Here is a 13689-nt window from a genome sequence, read left to right as displayed (position 1 = left end):
AGACCACTCCCAGACAGTCCTAGCAAAATTATTGCTTGAGAAATTGCTCTTTGCTATTTGAAAACAATTTTGAAAACAATCACTGTAAGGTACTTAATTGTTACCCAGCAATGATTTGATATTGAGAATTTAAAAAACGTCTGCATTTGACCTTAGAAAATTATTATACTATCTAAACATTTCTAGGTAGTATCTACAAATTTTGAGATACGTAAGTCAACATTTTGAGATACTTTTTTTCTAACCTTAATTTAACTAGGCAAGTCAATTAATAACAAATTCTTATTTACAATAACGGCCTACCAAGAGGCCAAAGGTCTCCTGTGGGGATAGGGCCTAACTTTAAATGTAGGACAAAACACATATCTGTCACAGTTGTCGTAAGGAGTGGACCAAAATGCAGCGGGTATATTGATCATCTTCTTTACTTTATTAAAGAAAAAAAACTTAAACAAAACAAACGACGAAAACAGTCCCGTAAGGTGCACAGACTATACAGGAAACAACCACCCACAAACACAAGTGAAAAACGAACACACTTAAATATGGCCTCCAATTAGAGACAACAACAACCAGCTGCCTCTAATTGGAGGTCATTGAAAAACTCAACATAGAAATAGAAAACTAGAATAAACATAGAAATAGAAAATATAGAACATAAATCAAAAACCCTTGAAACACACAAAACAAACCCCCCCTGCCACGCCCTGACCAAACTACAATAACAACTAACCCCTTTTACTGGTCAGGACATGAAAATATCATGACAAAAGAGACACCACAACACTACATAAAGAGAGACATAAGACAACAACATAAAATTGCAGGAACAAGACAATACATGGTAGCAGCACAACATGACAACCACACATGGCAGCAGCACAACATGGTAGCAGCACAAACATGGTACAAACATTGTTAGGCACAGACAACAGCACAAAGGGCAAAAAGGTAGAGACAACAATACATCACACGAAGTGTCAGTAAGTGTCCATGATTGAGTCTTTGAATGTAGAGATGGAGATAAAACTGTCCAGTTTGAGTGTTTGTTGCAGCTCTTTCCAGTCGCTAGCTGCAGCGAACTGAAAAGACTAGCGACCCAGGGATGAGTGTGCTTTGGGGACCTTTAACAGAATGTGACTGGCAGAACGGGTGTTGTATGTGGAGGATGAGAGTTGCAGTACGTATCTCAGATAGGGGGGAGTGAGGTCTAACAGGGTTTTATAAATAAGCATCATCCAGTGGGTCTTGCGCCGGGTATACAGAGATGACCAGTTTACAAAGGAGTATAGCGTGCAGTGATGTGTCCTATAAAATGTTGAGATATTAAGTCCTCACCCTAGGGAGGACTCCTGGTCATTTACACAGACACAGAGACAACAACTGTGAGTGGTCAATAGAGCTAACGTGCTGAGCTTGCTTTATGCAGGGTTGCATCATGTAGGACTTTGCATCTGTAATTAAAAAGTTAATCACACAACAAACCATCGCTATTGTGTTGATTGATTAATTGCAGTCAATCATTTTGGATTGAAAAGGTCTATGTAGCTTAGCCGCACAAAGTTCGAATATAAATCAAATTTGATCACATTCATATTATCTCTTAACAGAAATAAATGGGCCTATATTTAATATATAATTTAGGTTGTAAATACATAGCTTAGGCTATAAATACATGACGTTACTGCTTTGCTTCCTTTGCCCAGAGGGAATCAGAGTGCTTAGGCTTCTCTAGGCTACCTGCAGCTGTGGTTGTTATCAGTAACCTACAGTTGATCAGTTTGTGCTCAAGTTGACAGATGGAAATCACCACACAATGCTACAAATAAATAAACATGGCGCGGCAGGTAGCCTAGTGGTTAGAGCATTAGGCCAGTAACCGAAAGGTTGTTCTGCCCCTGAACAAGGCAGTTAACCCACTGTTCTTAGGCCGTCATTGTAAATAATAATTTGTTCTTAACTGACTTGCCTAGTTAAATAAAGGTTAAATGTAAAATATATATATATATATTTTATAGCCTCAAGGCATACCACGTCAAGTGGGCTTTGAACACCAAAGGATCCAATTCAGGAAAGTCGTATTCTTGAATGTAATGCTGGTGCATTACCGTCGCTCTGATATCTTTCTGGCTGCTCTTTGGTGTTCAAAGTGGTGCTTGACGTGGTATGCCTTGAGGCTATACAGAGGTATTATTTACCATCTCTACATTTTAGATAGTATTGACTTTTTATTATGTGGGTGGGAATTGGCTTCCATACGTGACTCATGATGTCTGTGGTAACAATAAAATAGTTGCATGTTTGATCATATTTTTTAATTGCAATATTATTATTATTATTTGTTAATATATTTGAACCATTCTCTCCTCTATTCAGGCTGCCATGAATTTTCTGGTGGAAGAAAACCTCAAAGCCCATATATCTTGTTGGTATATTAAGAAATATGTTGAGGAAACCCCACTTCTTGGTTATAAGGATCTTATTACACTGCTCAAAAAAATAAAGGGAACACTAAAATAACACATCCTAGATCTGAATGAATGAAATAATCTTATTAAATATTTTTTTCTTTACATAGTTGAATGTGCTGACAACAAAATCACACAAAAATAATCAATGGAAATCCAATTTATCAACCCATGGACGTCTGGATTTGGAGTCACACTCAAAATGAAAGTGGAAAACCACACTACAGGCTGATCCAACTTTGATGTAATGTCCTTAAAACAAGTCAAAATGAAGCTCAGTAGTGTGTGTGGCCTCCACGTGCCTGTGTGACCTCCCTACAACGCCTGGGCATGCTCCTGATGAGGTGGCGGATGGTCTCCTGAGGGATCTCCTCCCAGACCTGGACTAAAGCATCCGCCAACTCCTGGACAGTCTGTGGTGGAATGTGGCGTTGGTGGATAGAGCGAGTCATGATGTCCCAGATGTGCTCAATTGGATTCAGGTCTGGGGAACGGGTGGGCCAGTCCATAGCATCAATGCCTTCCTCTTGCAGGAACTGCTGACACACTCCAGCCACATGAGGTCTAGCATTGTCTTGCATTAGGAGGAACCCAGGGCCAACCGCACCAGTATATGGTCTCACAAGGGGTCTGAGGATCTCATCTCGGTAACTAATGGCAGTCAGGCTACCTCTGGCGAGCCCATGGAGGGCTGTGCGGCCCCCCAAAGAAATGCCACCCCACACCATGACTGACCCACCGCCAAACCGGTCATGCTGGAGGATGTTGCAGGCAGCAGAACATTCTCCACGGCATCTCCAGACTCTGTCACGTCTGTCACATGTGCTCAGTGTGAACCTGCTTTCATCTGTGAAGAGCACAGGGCGCCAGTGGCGAATTTGCCAACCTTGGTGTTCTCTGGCAAATGCCAAACGTCCTGCACGGTGTTGAGCAGACACATGCACATTTGAGCAGACACATTTGTGGCCTGCTGGAGATCATTTTGCAGGGCTCTGGCAGTGCTCCTCCTGCTCCTCCTTGCACAAAGGCGGAGGTAGCGGTCCTGCTGCTGGGTTGTTGCCCTCCTACGGCCTCCTCCACGTCTCCTGATGTACTGGCCTGTCTCCTGGTAGCGCCTTCATGCTCTGGACACTACGCTGACAGACACAGCAAACCTTCTTGCCACAGCTCGCATTGATGTGCCATCCTGGATGAGCTGCACTACCTGAGCCACTTGTGTGGGTTGTAGACTCCGTCTCATGCTATCACTAGAGTGAAAGCACCGCCAGCATTCAAAAGTGACCAAAACATCAGCCAGGAAGCATAGGAACTGAAAAGTGGTCTTTGGTCACCACCTGCAGAACCACTCCTTTATTGGGGGTGTCTTGCTAATTGCCTATAATTTCCACCTGTTGTCTATTCCATTTGCACAACAGCATGTGAAATCAGTGTTGCTTCCTAAGTGGACAGTTTGATTTCATAGAAGTGTGGTTGACTTGGAGTTACATTGTGTTGTTAAAGTGTTCCCTTTATTTTTTTGAGCAGTGTATATTCTGAATAAGCTGCATCCTTGATGAATAGTGGTTGGAAAGAATGGTAATTGTAAAAATATACAAAATACTTAAAAATAATGTATTCAGTATATACAGTACTAGTCAAAAGTTTAGACACACCAACTCATTCAAGGGTTTTTCTTTATTTTTACAATTTTCTACATGGTAGAATAATAATGAAGAGAATCAAAACTATGAAATAACACATATGGAGCCATGTAGTAACCAAAAAGGTTTTAAACAAATCTAAATATATTTTAGATTTTAGATTCTTCAAGGTAGCCTTCATGACAGCTGACAGAAACTGACAGATGACAGAAACGGAAGTCCACCATTACTTTAAGACATAAATTACAAGAACTTGGAAAGTTGTACAGTCGCAAAAACCATCAAGCACTATGATGAAACTGGTTATCATGAGGACCTCCACAGGAAAGGAAGACCCAGAGTTACCTTTGCTGCAGAGGATAAGTTAATAAGTTACCAGCCTCAGAAATTGCAGCCCAAATAAATGCTTCACAGAGTTCAAGTAAAAGACACATCTCAACATCAACTGTTTAGAGGAGACTGCATGAATTAGTCCTTCATGGTCAAATTGCTGCAAAAGAAATCACTACTAAAGGACACCAATAATAAGAAGAGACTTGCTTGGGCCTAGAAACACGAGCAACGGACATTAGACCAGTGGAAATCTGTCCTTTGGTCTGATGAGTCCAAATGTGCAATTTTTTGTTCCAACCGCTGTGTCTTTTTGCGATGCAGAGTACGGATGATCTCTGCATGTGTAGTTCCAGCTGTGAAGCATGGAGGAGGTGGGGGGGTGCTTTGCTGGTGACACTGTCAGTAATTTATTTAGAATTCAAGGCACACTTAGCCAGCATGGCTACCACAGCATTCTGCAGCGATACGCCATCCCATCTGGTTTGCCTTGCGCTTAGTGGGATTATCATTTGTTTTTAAACAGAGCAATGATCCAACACACCTCCAGCCTGTGTAAGGGCTATTTGACCAAGAAGGAGAGTGATGGAGTGCTGCATCAGATGACCTGGCCTCCATAATCACCCGATCTCAACCCAATTGAGATGTTTTGGGATGACTTGGACTGCAGAGTGAAGGAAAAGCTGCCAACAAGTGCTGAGCATATGTGGGAACTCCTTCAAACTGTTGGAAATGCATTCTAGGTGAAGCTGGTTGAGAGAATGCCAAGAGTGTGCAAAGCTGTCATCAAGGCTACCTTGAAGAATCTAAAATCTAAAATATATTTTGATTTGTTTAACACTTTTTTGGTTACTACATGATTCCATATGTTATTTCATAGTTTTGATGTATTCACTAATAATCTACAATGTAAAAATACAAATAAAGAAAAACCCTTGAATGAGTTGGTGTGTCCAAACTTTTGACTGGTACTGTATATACATAATATTATAATATTTTATAATAAATTATAATAATACATATGGATTATCAGCCTGCTTTCAGTCTACCTTATTTTGCATTTTTTGACCATGCCTTTGAGAAATATTGTCATGCGGTGGGTGTAGCTGGTGTAAGGAAGTCAGGCGCAGGAGAGCAGAGATGAGCGAACAAAGAAGCACTTTACTGAGGCAATAGAAAGAACAGAACGCAACCGCGTCACAAAAAACAAACGCACAAAGAATAAGTGAGGCAGACAAAGTACAACAACCAAGTACAAAGTACCGGCTGCCACAAATCACAGGTACAAATAAAACCCGGCGCAACCCAGCCGGAAGCGTGCCAACCTAGACAATAAACAATACCCCACACAGACATGGAGGGAACAGAGGGCTAAATACACATAGTAATCATGAGGAGATGTAAACCAGGTGTGTGGAAAACAACACAAAACAAATGGAAAAATGAAACGTGGAGCGGCGATGGCTAGAAGACCGGTGACATCGACCGCCGAACGAACAAGGAGAGGGACCAACTTCGGCGGAAGTCTTGACAAATATTTATTCAGGAGTACGTTCAATGAGAGGCCAAAATAAGCAACCATGTTTGAGTTACTTCAAATGTAGCTTACTATTTCCATCAGAAAGGAAAAATGATATTGATAGAAAGAATTCTTCTTTATAAAGTTGTCTGTTGTATTACTTGCTTGTTTAAATTATTTGTGAATAATCTCTTATATTTGTTTGTACATTTTTCATTGATTGAACAATTGTCATTTCTATAATAGATTACATTGATATCAAACACCCTCTCCTTGTCATGTCTTCAGTAGAGAGCTACCCAGTCTAGTCCGGGTCTTCATAATGTTGTTTTTTTGTTCTCAAGAAATATAACACCTGCAGAATAGAGGATAGACTTTATTGATTGAATCATCACAATTCAGGATTTGTACAGAATACAAATAGGATATAGAAACACAATGTTTTTTGCAAATCAGATTACAGTTTTTAATCTAGTCATTGATAGGGATCCTGTATTAATCTCTGAATACTCAAGAAGTAAAGAGTAATCTCCTTTAAAATATTATTATCTGGAAGTGACAGTGGGTTTAAGGGCTTTAGTTCTAATCAAGAGGATATTGCCTTTCAGGACAGCAGTATAGTGCTCAGACCTTATAACTCTACAATTACTACTGTACTAGGGGGATTTGGAAAGTAACCTTATCCTTTGGACCGGTTTTGGAGAGACAAAATACGGTTATTGTAATGGTACTGCACTGATGATACAAGGACAATGTTTGTTGAAAGAGCTGCTATTCCTACAGTACGTTACAGACACTTTTTTAGTTCTAATTAATGTAACATTTTGTATTAAATATTCATTGGACATGTTGAGGGCAGTTATATTGTGTGATAATAAGGAAAGATTATTGTGGGCCAGTGGTGACTAATTCATTTTCTGGGGGCGTTTTAAGCTTACATGATTGGGTATAGACCAAAGATACTAGAAGAGCAATACACCTTTTGAAAATAACATGACATAACAATCTCTTAGTACTCAGCTCAGAGGTCAAGAGTTATCTGTGATTGCAGGAATGGAGGCGTACAAGGTAAAAATGACACATGTGGGGCCACATTAGCATACTATTGTGAACATGCCTCTGCATACATTTAAGAAGATCTCCAACAGGTAATGAATGGGATTGGAACCAGGTGTGAAAAGAAACAAGACAAAACCATTGGATAATGAAAAATGGACAGTACCCCCCCCTCGTGACAGTACCCCCCCCCCCACCGACGCGCGGCTCCAGTAGTGCGTCGACACCGGCCTCGGGGACGCCCCGGAGGGCGAGGTGCAAGGCGATCCGGATGGAGACGATGGAACTCTCGCAGCAGGGAAGGATCTAAAACATCCTCCACCGGAACCCAGCATTTCTCCTCCGGACCATACCCCTCCCAGTCCACGAGGTACTGAAGGCCCCTCGCCTGACGTCTCGAATCCAGGATGGATCTAACGGAGTACGCCGGGGCCCCCTCAATGTCCAGAGGGGGTGGAGGAACCTCCCGCACCTCGGCCTCCTGGAGCGGGCCAGCCACCACTGGCCTGAGGAGAGACACATGGAACGAGGGGTTAATGCGGTAATTGGGGGGAAGCTTTAACCTATAACATACCTCGTTCAATCTCCTCAGGACTTTAAACGGCCCCACAAACCGCAGACTCAGCTTCCGGCAGGGCAGGTGGAGGGGCAGGTTTCGGGTCGAGAGCCAGACCCTGTCCCCCGGTACGAACACCGGGGCCTCACTGCGGTGACGGTCTGCGCCAACTTTCTGACGTCATACGGCGTGCTGAAGGTGGACGTGAGCGGCTTCCCAGGTCTCCACTGTGCGACGGAACCAGTAGTCCACCGCAGGAGCCTCGGTCTGACTCTGATGCCAAAGGGCCAGAACCGGCTGATACCCCAACACGCACTGAAAGGGAGAGAGGTTAGTGGAGGAGTGGCGGAGTGGCGGAGCGAGTTCTGAGCCATCTCTGCCCAGGGCACAAACGCCGCCCACTCCCCCGGCCAGTCCTGGCAATAAGACCTCAGAAACCTACCCACATCCTGGTTCACTCTCTCCACCTGCCCGTTACTTTCGGGATGAAAACCTGAGGTAAGGCTGACCGAGACCACCAGACGTTCCATGAACGCCTTCCAGACCCTTGACGTGAACTGGGGGGCCCGATCAGACACTATATTCTCAGGCACCCCGTAGTGCCGAAAGACGTGGGTAAACAGAACCTCCGCAGTTTGTAGGGCCGTAGGGAGACCGGGCAAAGGGAGGAGACGACAGGACTTAGAAAAGCGATCCACAACGACCAGGATCGTGGTGTTACCTTGTGAAGGTGGAAGATCGGTTATAAAATCCACCAACAAGTGCGACCACGGCCGTTGTGGAACGGGGAAGGGTTGTAACTTACCTCTGGGTAGGTGTCTAGGAGCCTTGCACTGGGCGCACACTGAGCAGGAGGAAACATAAACCCTCACGTCCTTAGCTAAGGTGGGCCACCGGTACCTCCCACTAAGACAGCGCATCGTCTGACCAATCCCAGGATGACCAGAGGAGGGTAACGTGTGAGCCCAGTAGATCAATCGGTTGCGGACAGCGAACGGAACGTACAGACGCCCAGCTGGACACTGAGGGGGAACGGGCTCTGCACGTGACGCCCGCTCAATGTCCGTGTCCAGCTCCCATACTACCGGTGCCACCAAACAAGAGGCTGGGATGATGGTAGTAGGATCCACGGACCGCTCCTCTGTGTCATACAGCCGGGACAATGCGTCTGCCTTAATGTTCTGGGAACCTGGTCTGTAAGAGAGGGTAAACACAAAACGGGTGAAAAACATGGCCCACCTTGCCTGGCAAGGATTCAGTCTCCTCGCCTCCCTGATGTACTCCAGATTGCGGTGGTCAGTCCAGATGAGAAAAGGGTGTTTAGCCCCCTCAAGCAAGTGTCTCCACGCCTTCAAAGCTTTGACGATAGCCAACAGCTCCCGGTCCCCCACATCATATTTTCGCTCCGCTGGGCTGAGCTTCTTAGAGAAGAAGGCACAGGGGCGGAGCTTAGGTGGCGTACCTGAACGCTGAGAGAGCACAGCTCCTATCCCAGCCTCAGATGCGTCCACCTCCACTATGAATTGCAAAGATGGATCTGGATGAGCCAACACAGGAACCGAGGTAAACAGAGCCTTCAGTTTCCTAAAAGCCCTGTCCGCCCCAGCCGACCACTGCATGCGCACTGGACCCCCCCTTCAGCAGTGGGGTAATGGGACCAGCTACCTGACCAAAACCCCGGATAAACCTCCGGTAGTAATTGCCAAACCCTAAAAATCGCTGCACCTCCTTCACCGTGGTGGGAGTCGGCCAATTACGCACGGCTGCAATGCGGTCACTCTCCATCTCCACTCCTGACGTTGATAGGCGATATCCTAAGAAGGAGATGGACTGTTGAAAGAACAGGCATTTTTCAGCCTTGACATACAGGTCATGCTCCAAGAGGCGACCAAGCACTTTGCGCACCAGGGACACATGCTCGGCGCGTGTAGCGGAGTAAATCAGAATGTCATCGATATACACCACTACACCCTGCACGTGCAGGTCCCTGAAAATCTCGTCTACAAAAGATTGGAAGACTGATGGAGCATTCTTTAACCCGTAAGGCATGACGAGGTACTCATAATGCCCTGAGGTGGTACTAAATGCTGTCTTCCACTCGTCTCCATCTCGGATACGCACCAGGTTGTACGCACTCCTGAGATCCATTTTAGTGAAGAAGCGCGAGCCGTGCATTAATTCAATCACCGGGGCGATCAGAGGTAGCGGGTAACTGTACCCCACTGTGATTTTATTGAGACCTCGATAATCAATGCACGGTCGCAGACCCCCATCCTTCACAAAAAAGAAACTCGAGGAGACGGGTGAGATGGAGGGCCGAATGTACCCCTGACGCAGGGATTCAGAGACATATGTCTCCATAGCCACCGTCTCCGCTTGCGACAGGGGATACACGTGACTCCTGGGAAGTGTAGCATCTACCATGAGATTTATCGCACAATCCCCTGTCGATGGGGTGATAATTGAGTCGCCTTCTTTGGCCAGAGCCAAATCAGCATATTCGGGGGGGGGGGGGGAATGCGCACGGTAGAGACCTGGTCTGGACTTTCCACCATAGTAGCACCAACGGAAACCCCTACACACCTACCTGAGCACTCTCGCGACCACCCCGTAAGAGCCCTTTGTGGCCAAGAAAAAGTGGGGTTATGTCACATTAACCAAGGTAGACCAGCACCACGGGATACGCAGGAGTGTCCATAAGGAAAATACAAATCTTTTCCTTGTGACCCCCCTGCGTCACCATACTCAAAGGAGCTGTGGCTTCCCTGATTAATCCTGACCCTAATGGTCGACTATCTAAGGTGCGAACGGGGAAAGGCACATCCACTAGAACAATGGGGATCCCTAAATTATGAGCAAAAGCTTGATCAATAAAATTCCCAGCCACACCTGAATCTACTAGCGCCTTATGCTGGGAACGCGGGGAAGAATCAATAAAAGTAACAGACACAAACATAAGTGCAACAGAGGGCTCTGGATGAGAATGGTGCCTACTCACCTGGGGTGGCGCCAGAGCACCCTGCCTGTTACCTCGACTCCCAGAGGAACCTACCCGACACCGACCAGCAGTGTGACCTCTGCGGCCACAGATGGTGCACGAGCGGGAACCTCCTCCGGTCTCCCTGTGCACCCCCCTCTCCCAGTTTCCTGGGTATAGGAGAGGGAGTGCGGGAGGATGGAACCACCAGACCCCAATCTGGACGTCCGCGAGCAGCCAGCAGGTTGTCCACCCGGATGGACAGATCCACCAGCTGGTCGAGAGTGAGGGTGGTGTCTCTGCAGGCCAGCAACCGACGGACGTCCTCACGCAGACTGCAGCGGTAATGGTCGATCAGGGCCCTGTGATTCCATCCCGCACCAGCTGCCAGGGTCCTGAATTCCAGAGCAAAATCCTGGACACTCCTCGTCTCCTGCCTCAGATGGTAGAGGCACTCACCCACCACTCTGCCCTCGGGTGGATGGTCAAAGACTGCCCGAAAACGGCGGGTGAACTCCTCATAGTGGTCCAACGCCGAATCTCCTCCTTCACACATAGCGCTGGCCCACTCCAGGGCTCTCCCGGTGAGGCACGAGACAAGGGCGGAGCTCTTCTCACAGTCAGATGGAACTGGGTGGACCGTGGCCAGGAAAAGGTCTAGTCTGAGTGGGAAACCCTGGCAGGTGGCAGCACTTCCGTCATACCCCTGAGGCATGGATAGATGGATGCCACCGGGATCAGGTTGAGAGGGGGTACCCAGGGTAGACCCCAGTTGGGCTGGTGGAGGCACTGGAAAAACTCCCTGTCTCTCCCAGCGGTCCATATTCTGGACAACGCGATCCAGGGCGGCGCATAGATGGTGAAGCTTCTCCTCATTCTCCTGGACGCGCTCCTCCACCTTAATGTCCGGGGTATCCTCTCCTGCTGACTTCATATTTATGGCCTGAGATTCTGTCAACGTCGTGTGTGTAGGTGGCAGGGAAGTCAGGCGCAGGAGAAACAAACTTCATATAAGCGGAGTAGTTTAATAAACTTTCAAACAAACTCCAAAATAGAATACATAAAAAATCAACATGGGTACACATACCCGTCGCACACCTAAATAAACAACACGAACATAATAACACAAACAATCTTGGACAAGGACATGAGGGGAAACAGATGGTTAAATACACAACAGGTAATGAATGGGATTGGAACCAGGTGTGAAAAGAAACAAGACAAAACCAATGGATAATGAAAAATGGATCAGTGATAGCTAGAAGACCGGTGACGTCGACCGCCGAGTACCACTCGAACAAGGAGGGGCATCGACTTCGGTGGGGCATGTGAGGCTGTGGAATGTAAGCCGTAGGAAGGTGAATTCAGTAGAGGGTAGCAGCAGCATCCTCACATCTTCACCCATCATTTCTCCACCATATAATCCAATGTGGTCATTTTCCAGAACAAACAGGGATTTATCTGAGATAACAGACGCGTAGACATGTCTCTGCTTTCTAAAGTGATCTTTAATCCCTACGTATTTACAATGCACCGGGTCTTAATAAACAATGATCCCAGATGTGATGCAGAAACCAGGTCACCCTGCTGTCACGTCCTGACCAGTAAAATGGGTTATTTGTTATTGTAGTTTGGTCAGGGCGTGGCAGAGGGTGTTTGTTTTGTGTGTTTCGGGGTTTTGATGTATGTTCTATATTTTCTATTTCTATGTTTATTCTAGGTTTCTCTTTCTATGTTGTGTTTTTTCAATGACCTCCAATTAGAGGCAGCTGGTGGTTGTTGTCTAATTGGAGGCCATATTTAGTGTGTTCGTTTTCACTTGTGTTTGTGGGTGGGTGTTTTCCTGTATAGCCTGTGTTGCCTTATGGAACTGTTTCGTCGGTTTGTTTATTTTGTTTAAGTGTTATCTTTAAATAAATTAAGAATATGAGCACTATACCCGCTGCGCCTTGGTCCTATCCTTACGATGCCCATGACACCTGCACTGCACAGCAGGTATCCCGCCTGACTGTAATGCCTCGATCACACCGACAGCGTTATTTTATTTTGGTACACCAGAAGTACATTCATTTCCAGTGGAATGCTGTGTTTGCCCTGCAGCATTCCGTTGCAGAGGCATTGCAGTGCATTCTGTGTGTTGCATACATTGGATTTATCGAATGTATGCATCATACTGTGTGCGTAAATGGCTTGACAGAAATGGAAGCAGAAGCTGAATGTTGAACACACATATCCAGCTGACGCTGTGTATTTTAGGAAACCAGTGATGGACACAGTCTAATTTAGATGTAGATGAAAGCGTCTATTATTTTGCCAACCTTCAGATGTGAGTCTAGAAGAGAAAGACAGGGTCCCCGTATTGAAGCCACATCATTGGTGGCAATACCTTGTGCTTTCACAGCAAACTGTTTGAATTCTCTCTTCAAATGAAATGAAATCAAAATGTTATTTGTCACATGCGCCAAATGCAACGTGTAGACCTTACTGTGAAATGCTTACTTACAAGCCCTTAACCAACAATTCGGTTTTAAGATAATATAATTAAGAAAATATTTACTAAATAAACTAAAGTAAAAAATCAATAAAAAAAATAACACAATAAAATAACTTGTCCTATCTCACATGATCCTTTCAAATGTAACAATAAATGCTTTGTTTAAACTATTGTGTTCCCACTGGGCAAAAACTGGTTGAATCAATGTTGTTTCCACGTCATTTAAAAAAAATCTTTGTTTAAATGTGATGATGTTGAATAAATGTGGAAAACTGATTGGATTTGAAAAAAAGACATCAACGTAAGGGAATGTAGTCATTTTTTCACCCGACTTTGAACCTAAATCCAAAGACATGGTGACATTTTTTGTTGATTTCATGTTGAATTCACGTTAATTGACAACAAATTTAAATCAAAACTAGAGGTTGAACTGAAGTCTGTGCCCAGTGGGTTATTTTCACTGATATTTCCACAGCATATTATTTGATCCAATATGAATCTCCTGGTGCCTTCATTTATGCAAAGCTTCTTAAGGCTTCTCTCCACCTGAAGGCTTGTGAAGGCTTCTCTCCACGTGAAAGTTGTGAAGATTTCTCTCCACGTGAAGGCTTCTCTCCACATGAAGGTTTCTCTCCATGTGAAGGTTTCT

The sequence above is a fragment of the Salmo salar genome, chromosome ssa03 (assembly GCF_905237065.1).
Source record: "Salmo salar chromosome ssa03, Ssal_v3.1, whole genome shotgun sequence".
Lineage (NCBI taxonomy): Eukaryota > Metazoa > Chordata > Actinopteri > Salmoniformes > Salmonidae > Salmo > Salmo salar.
This window is presented reverse-complemented; position numbering follows the sequence as displayed.